Here is a 6,752-nt window from a genome sequence, read left to right as displayed (position 1 = left end):
GCGTTGGCCTCTTATTATTATCTACCGCCTCTGCGTAATTGTTTGCTTACGACATTTTAATCACAGGTAATCTTTCTTTTCTTTTCTAAATTTAATATTATTAAACGTATGGTTAATGTAAAATGATTAGATATCAATACTTATATATAATTATTAGTTTTAAATTTGTTTATAATCATTGCAGATTTTTGTTACGTTATAACAAGAAAAAAACGAATGACTTGTATTGATAATTTTTGGTCGTTTGACATATATCTTGTAATTCAATATATTTCTTACGATTATATGTCTGATATGTCTATGATACGTGATTGCTGCAACATAGAATGCTTTTACTACAGCTATAAAATGATTTGTGCTAACTAGACCTCTGAGATCATATTGAATCTAAATGTCGACAGTTATATTTATGAATTGAATGACTTGTACTGTTAATAAGATGGTCATATAGTAAGATTTCATAGTTATTAAAAAAACAATTATAGAAATGAATAACTTCTATTGCGTAGATTAATACTGAAGAGTCTGAATACAATAAGTGTGTTTATAAGTATAATATGGCATATTCAAATAAAAGTAATAAATTAAAATATAGTAAAAATTACATGCATAAAAGTATATCGCAAAAGAAAAAACAAATATTATTTTTAAGATTAAAAGAGAAATACAAAACATTTAATAAACAATGCGATTTTGAATCTGAAGACAATTTTGCAGATGAAGATAATAATTTTGTAAATGAAAATAATAATTTTGCAAATAAAGATAATAATTTTGCAAATAAAAACAATAATTTTGCAGATGAAGACAATAATTTTTATTGTATTAAAATAACACATCCAAATATAGAGGAAGAATCAAAATTGAATGTTGACTCACAATCAGATCTAGAATTAGCTGTCAACTGTAATGACAGTTCAATCACTAATCATCAACATTTATTTACTTCAGCTTTACGTAATGTTTTTCTCATACATAATATAAAACATGTGCAAGGTGATGCTATTTTACGTATTTTAAGATCACATCATTGCCCTGCTTAAAATAGTAGATAGAAGATGAATAAATCTTATTACTATAACATAGAATCTTTATGTTAATTTATAGTGATCTAGATTATAAAATGAAATAACTCATCCTGCATATATAAAGGTTTCGGTAAGACGGTTTTAAGCAATTGCTCGGTGCTGTTTCATTAAATTTTTTAAACAAAATGCCATTCTCTTTCTCTCGCTTTTTCGCAAAAAGAAGTTAAACATGTGACACTTTATATATACTACTGTTAATTATTGAATCTCGTAAGTGTTCGGCATTCGGCAAAAATATCCTTGTTCGACGTTTATATGTATAACTTTTTTCTTAATCTCTTGAAAAGTGAACAAATGTAAGGTATGAGATTTAGATATTATTTCCAAAATTGAATCTATTATCACGTTCTCGATACTTAGATACTTTACATTATATTTATATCCTAAAATATAAGGTCTAGTATTATAGGAAACAATTTTAAATATTTCAATTATGTCACCAAGAACATTTTCAAAAAATCTGTCATCGGTTTTTTTTTCTCGCTTATAACTAGTAGCAGTGTATAAGACATTCTTATAAATCGCTTTATTAAACGCTTTTACGTCCTCTAATCTAATATCACCAATAGCATTATTTAAAACTTTTATAATATTTTGATCTGTATTATTATCGTTCGCTAAAAGAGTCACACCTGAATTGGTTTCCAAACCAGTTCCTTCTAAGAAAGAATGATTACGCAAGATAGTTTTGCAAAAGCGTAAAGAATTATTGTCAGCCGTATTTAATAACTCGGTTTCTAACATCGTTTTTTGCACTAAACGTTTAGAAAGCTGTGTTAAAGCTCCTTTCGGACCTGTCAATTTCTGCTTTAATACAAAAATTCCATTTTCATAAGGGAAAGCTGAAGTCAATGGAAGTGGACCACTTTTATATACGTGATTAACAACATGAAGTAATGCATGAGTATTAAAATTCATACTACTTTTTCCATACAATTCTTCACATTGTGCAGTAAAATAAATTAAATCTACTTTACATTTTCTTGAATCTTCCATTGTTACAGTTTCAGATAAAAGTTTATGTGTACAACGAACTAAAAGTCCAAAAGAGCTTAAATAATTTGTGTTTAATATTCCCAAGAGACATGGAATACTCAGATATAATATCCAAGACCTCCATTCACTAGCTTTCCATTATCCACTATTAAAGGGTCTCGGTGATCTATGAATTTCACTTGGCATTTTAATATTTAACAATCGTTTTTCAATATTTTTTTTTCAGTTTTGGATAGATTATATCCCTCTGTACCGGTAGTTGCCCAAAATTTCGTCCACAAGTACAAACAACACCAAGCAAGAGACCATGCATGTAATCGTACGGAAATCCCCAAACACAATCAAAATTTTCTAAATTCGTAATTTCTGCAAAATTTTTAACACCTTTAGACGGTCTATTCATTTTTTCAGCGTATTTCATGTCTTTAATATATAATTCATGATCTCTTAAAGGCGGATCGTTATCCATAAAAGGATATCGCATGGCACCTTTAACATATTCCCCATAATGATAGCACCAACTACAGCCAAAATAACCGTTAAATTGGAAGCGATTCTGTATTATAGGTCGAGCAACAGAGTGTACTGATGAACAAAGTGGTTGCAATATAAAATTATATTTTTTGCCATTTTCTAGATTTATCACTATACCACTTTTCATCAAATCACGAATCTGCTCAATAAACTCATTCATATATAGATTCATAAATTGTGAGTTAGGTTCATTTTTTGTGATACATATTCCTGCGAGCAGTATATATCTAAAGCGTATTTTTCTCGGCAATTCATTAATTATTAATTGAATAGGCCACATTGAACTCTTACTACTCTTAGAAATAGGCGCACCATCTACATTAAAATTAAAAGTTAATAATTTTGTGTTTTCGTGTTTATTATTATAAAGTGTCTTGTATATTTCCCCGTCGTAAACGTCAACAATAGTATTCAAATTTTTGTTGCTTAGTCTGGTCTCAATATTTTTAATGTTTTGAAGCAATATTTTACACATATTTGAATTTTGTAAAAGAATCTGTAATTGAAACTTTATATTTGTACTTACAAAATAATTAGAAGAATTAGTACTTATTTTATACTTTTGCTGACATTTGTTACAATCGCGGTAACTAGTAAATAAATCTTTTTTATAAAATTTTCCTAATACATTATAACACTCGGTACAATAAAATACATATTGATTTAATTCTTCTGGAGGATCTAAACGCTTGCTTATCATATATTTGGAATTCATGAATGTTGAAAAATTTGGACCTGCCCAAGTAATTGCCATATTAAATAAAGCTAATCTTGCTTCATCAGAACAATTAAACCGAACACAATAAGTGTGTATCATTTGTACAACTTCATCAACTGTTGTTTTTGAGCTTTCAAACATTATAATATTACGTTTCATGTTCGCATCATTGGTAATCGTTACATCATCCGTATCAGATATTTCGCAAGTAGAATTATCAGTCTCGATTTCTTCGTTTTCGCTTTTGCTCTGATCGAAATCTTCTACAGAATCAATTTTGGCGTCTTCATTATGTTCATAACAATTCGATCTATCACCAGTTTCTTGAGATACAAGGATTTGTTCGCCTATTTCATGAGTAGTATATGAACTAGTTCTGTTTATATGAGATGTTTCTATATTTGTTTTAAAAGTTGAAAATGGGTATTTTAATATATTTTTACTTCGATCATCTGTAAAAAAATATTAATTATTTATTAAAAGAGTAAAAATTTAAATGTATATAAGAATATAAAAAAAACACTTTAAAAACTTTTATTATATAAATCCAATTGCAACGTTATTTTAAATTTAAGCAAGACTTAAATATGTGTCTATCTTTATCTTTTTTGTACATAATGTTGATGCAATCAGGCATAATAAGCATAAAAACTCGTAAACTTTAATTTTATAATAATAATTCAATTTTAGAATAATGATTATAATAATAATATAATAATATAATATTAAATTTCTGCACAAACACAGCAAGAACGTTGCAGCATGTCGCTATAAAAACGTAGTAACATCGTAGACGTATTTGACAAGTACATATGTATCAAAAAAATTACTTTCATTTATGAAAACTTTCCCAGATTACAAATTATTTTGTTATAACTGATTATTTACTATAATAATTATAAAATTGTTTATTTAAAGGAACTTTCTACTTTTTTGGTTGGAAAATTTTGTCAATTTTTAGGGATTCTTTTTTTTAATGAAAATATTAATTTGAAATTTTTTTATTATATTTTACAAACTTTAAATTATATATATTAAAAAAATATTTTATTTTTCTTTCAGTCTTTTTATAAGGATATTTGTAACTTGCGACGACACCTCCAAAAAAACTGACGAACACGATTGCAATCGATTGGATTATCTAAAACAAAAAACCAATTAAATTTTTATTTTTTTTTTAATTTCTCGTATAAACTTGGGAAAAAAGATATCGGATACAAATTCTTTAAATGATGGACTTTGAAAGTAGGATCCTGAAAATTGAATTTTCAAAATCCTACTTTTAAAGTCCACTATTTAAAGAACTTTTATCCGATATCTTTTTTAACTTTTTATACGAGAGATATCTATACATAAAAATTAAAAATTTATTTGGTTTTTTGTTTCAAATAATCTAATCAATCGCAATCGTGTTCGCCAATTTTTTTGGAAGCAAGCTACAAATATCCTTATAAAAAAAACTTGAAAAAAATTTTTTAAACAATTTTTATGTATAATTGAAAACTCGTAAAATATAATTTTAAAAGTTTCAAATTAATATATTTATTTTATTATAAAAAAAATTCCTGAAAATTGGCAAAATTTTTCAGTTGAGAAAGTAGAATGTTCCCTTAAAGACATTAAATATATTACATTTTTATTTATTATGAATTTTGTTTTTCAATCAATTTAAATGTATAACATGTAATATAAAATATAATTAAATTTTTTTTTAAATACAAAAAATTTAAACGCAAACATATTAATGTAACATTTAAATGTCATGTTTAATTCAATATTTTCCAATATAAATAAAATAGATCGAGACAAATTTGAACTATATTTTAAAACAATTATTATATGTAGTTATTAGTTTTTTATTTCAAACCGTAATTGTTTCAAAATTTATATTAACACGATTCATCTTGATATCTACAATAATCTTTGTAAGCAGAAATTATTTAATACATTACTTATGTATGTATGTATGTATGTATATAATAGATATCTCAGAGAGTTACATTTTTCTATATTTCTATAAATTTTGTATGTATATGTCCACAAAATTATGTACAATTTTAAATTACTCACTTTTATCTTTACTGTAATTCTGCCATCGTTTCCAAGTTTGATTAGTTACCAAAGGAATTCGATTGTTTTTATCCAAAAAAATTATATCTTTTCCTTTTTAAATATGAAATATTATTTTCATTTTTGTTTATTTTTGTACCAATTACCTATAAAAATTAAAAAGAGCCATTATTTATAAACATTATTCGATATTGTTTATAGAAAAAGATTATATTAAAAGATTATGTTTATATTTATTGTGAATAAGAAAAATAAAAATAAACAATGACATTAGAAAAGAATGATAACACACACACACACACACACACAGATTGAAAAGCAATATTAATTCACACTTTAAGACGTAATAATAATTGTTGCCTGAAACTTATTTTAAGTGAGACATTCAGATTTGATTTTAGATTTAGATGTGAGTTTTTCATAGTTAAATCGATCATGTGACATTATTTTGATACATGCGTGACATTACATTGATAATAATTGTTATTCAATTGCAAAAGTCACATCTAACTCTAAATAACTTAAATCTGAGTATCTCGCTTCCAATGAGTTTCAAGCAACAACTATTAAAACAGTTTAAAAAGTTAAAAGTTTTATGGTTACTAGTAAAAAAGACTTACATTTCCACGATCGAGGTCAGATTCAATATCAATTTCAGTTGCTAAAATACAGAGATTAAGGGTTGCAAACTCCACTCTTCTGGATTTAATTTTTTCATCTACTGCTTCTTTAGTTTCTTTTGTACAAAAACAAACATTATTATTACGACATAATTTTTTTGCTTTTTAGTAAGATATTAACCTACTTTTATGAAAAAACCCATACAACTTCTAAAGAATATATATATATACGAGATATATGTATATATAAACTAATATATATGTATATATAAATTAATTACACTATTTTTTATTATAATATATTACCTTCTAAAATTATTTTTTGTTGCATTTTTCCTAGTATGCCATAATAGAAGTGTCCGTCGTCCCACTTCACTTGATATTTTTTATCAAATTGTACGTTTTGAACGTCAAAATTCACTATATCGTCCGTGTTAATAATAGCTTTCACACCATCATCGAATTTAACATAGGTAAACATTTTTTCCACATGTGCACGTGCTGTCGCCGGCCGGTCACACTTCGCCATATTCAATATTTTTAACGGGCGCACGTTTCACTTTCACTTGCGTCGTCATACACTTTCGCCATATTACAATCTGTGCCGTAACTAGCCTGCAGTACGCCTGCGGTGTAAATTTATTTTATGCATCTTTTGCTAAATATTTATAATAAAAATTAAAACTTTAAAACCAAAAAGAAACGTTTATTGGTTACAAATAAATA

General features: G+C 26.1%; 1 pseudogene; it reads right to left on the bottom strand.

Annotated features, from left to right (window-relative positions):
- Window positions 1-1,286: 1,286 nt before the first annotated feature.
- Window positions 1,287-6,507, bottom strand: LOC145947215 (uncharacterized; annotated as a pseudogene).
- Between the last annotated feature and the right edge of the window lie 245 nt (window positions 6,508-6,752).

This window comes from Prenolepis imparis, unplaced genomic scaffold (genome assembly GCF_030444845.1).
Source record: "Prenolepis imparis isolate NDT839.2.m4 unplaced genomic scaffold, iyPreImpa1.0 SCAF_53, whole genome shotgun sequence".
NCBI classification, from domain to species: domain Eukaryota; kingdom Metazoa; phylum Arthropoda; class Insecta; order Hymenoptera; family Formicidae; genus Prenolepis; species Prenolepis imparis.
The sequence above is the reverse complement of the archived record's forward strand: the minus strand, read 5'-3'. Positions and strand labels throughout refer to the sequence as shown.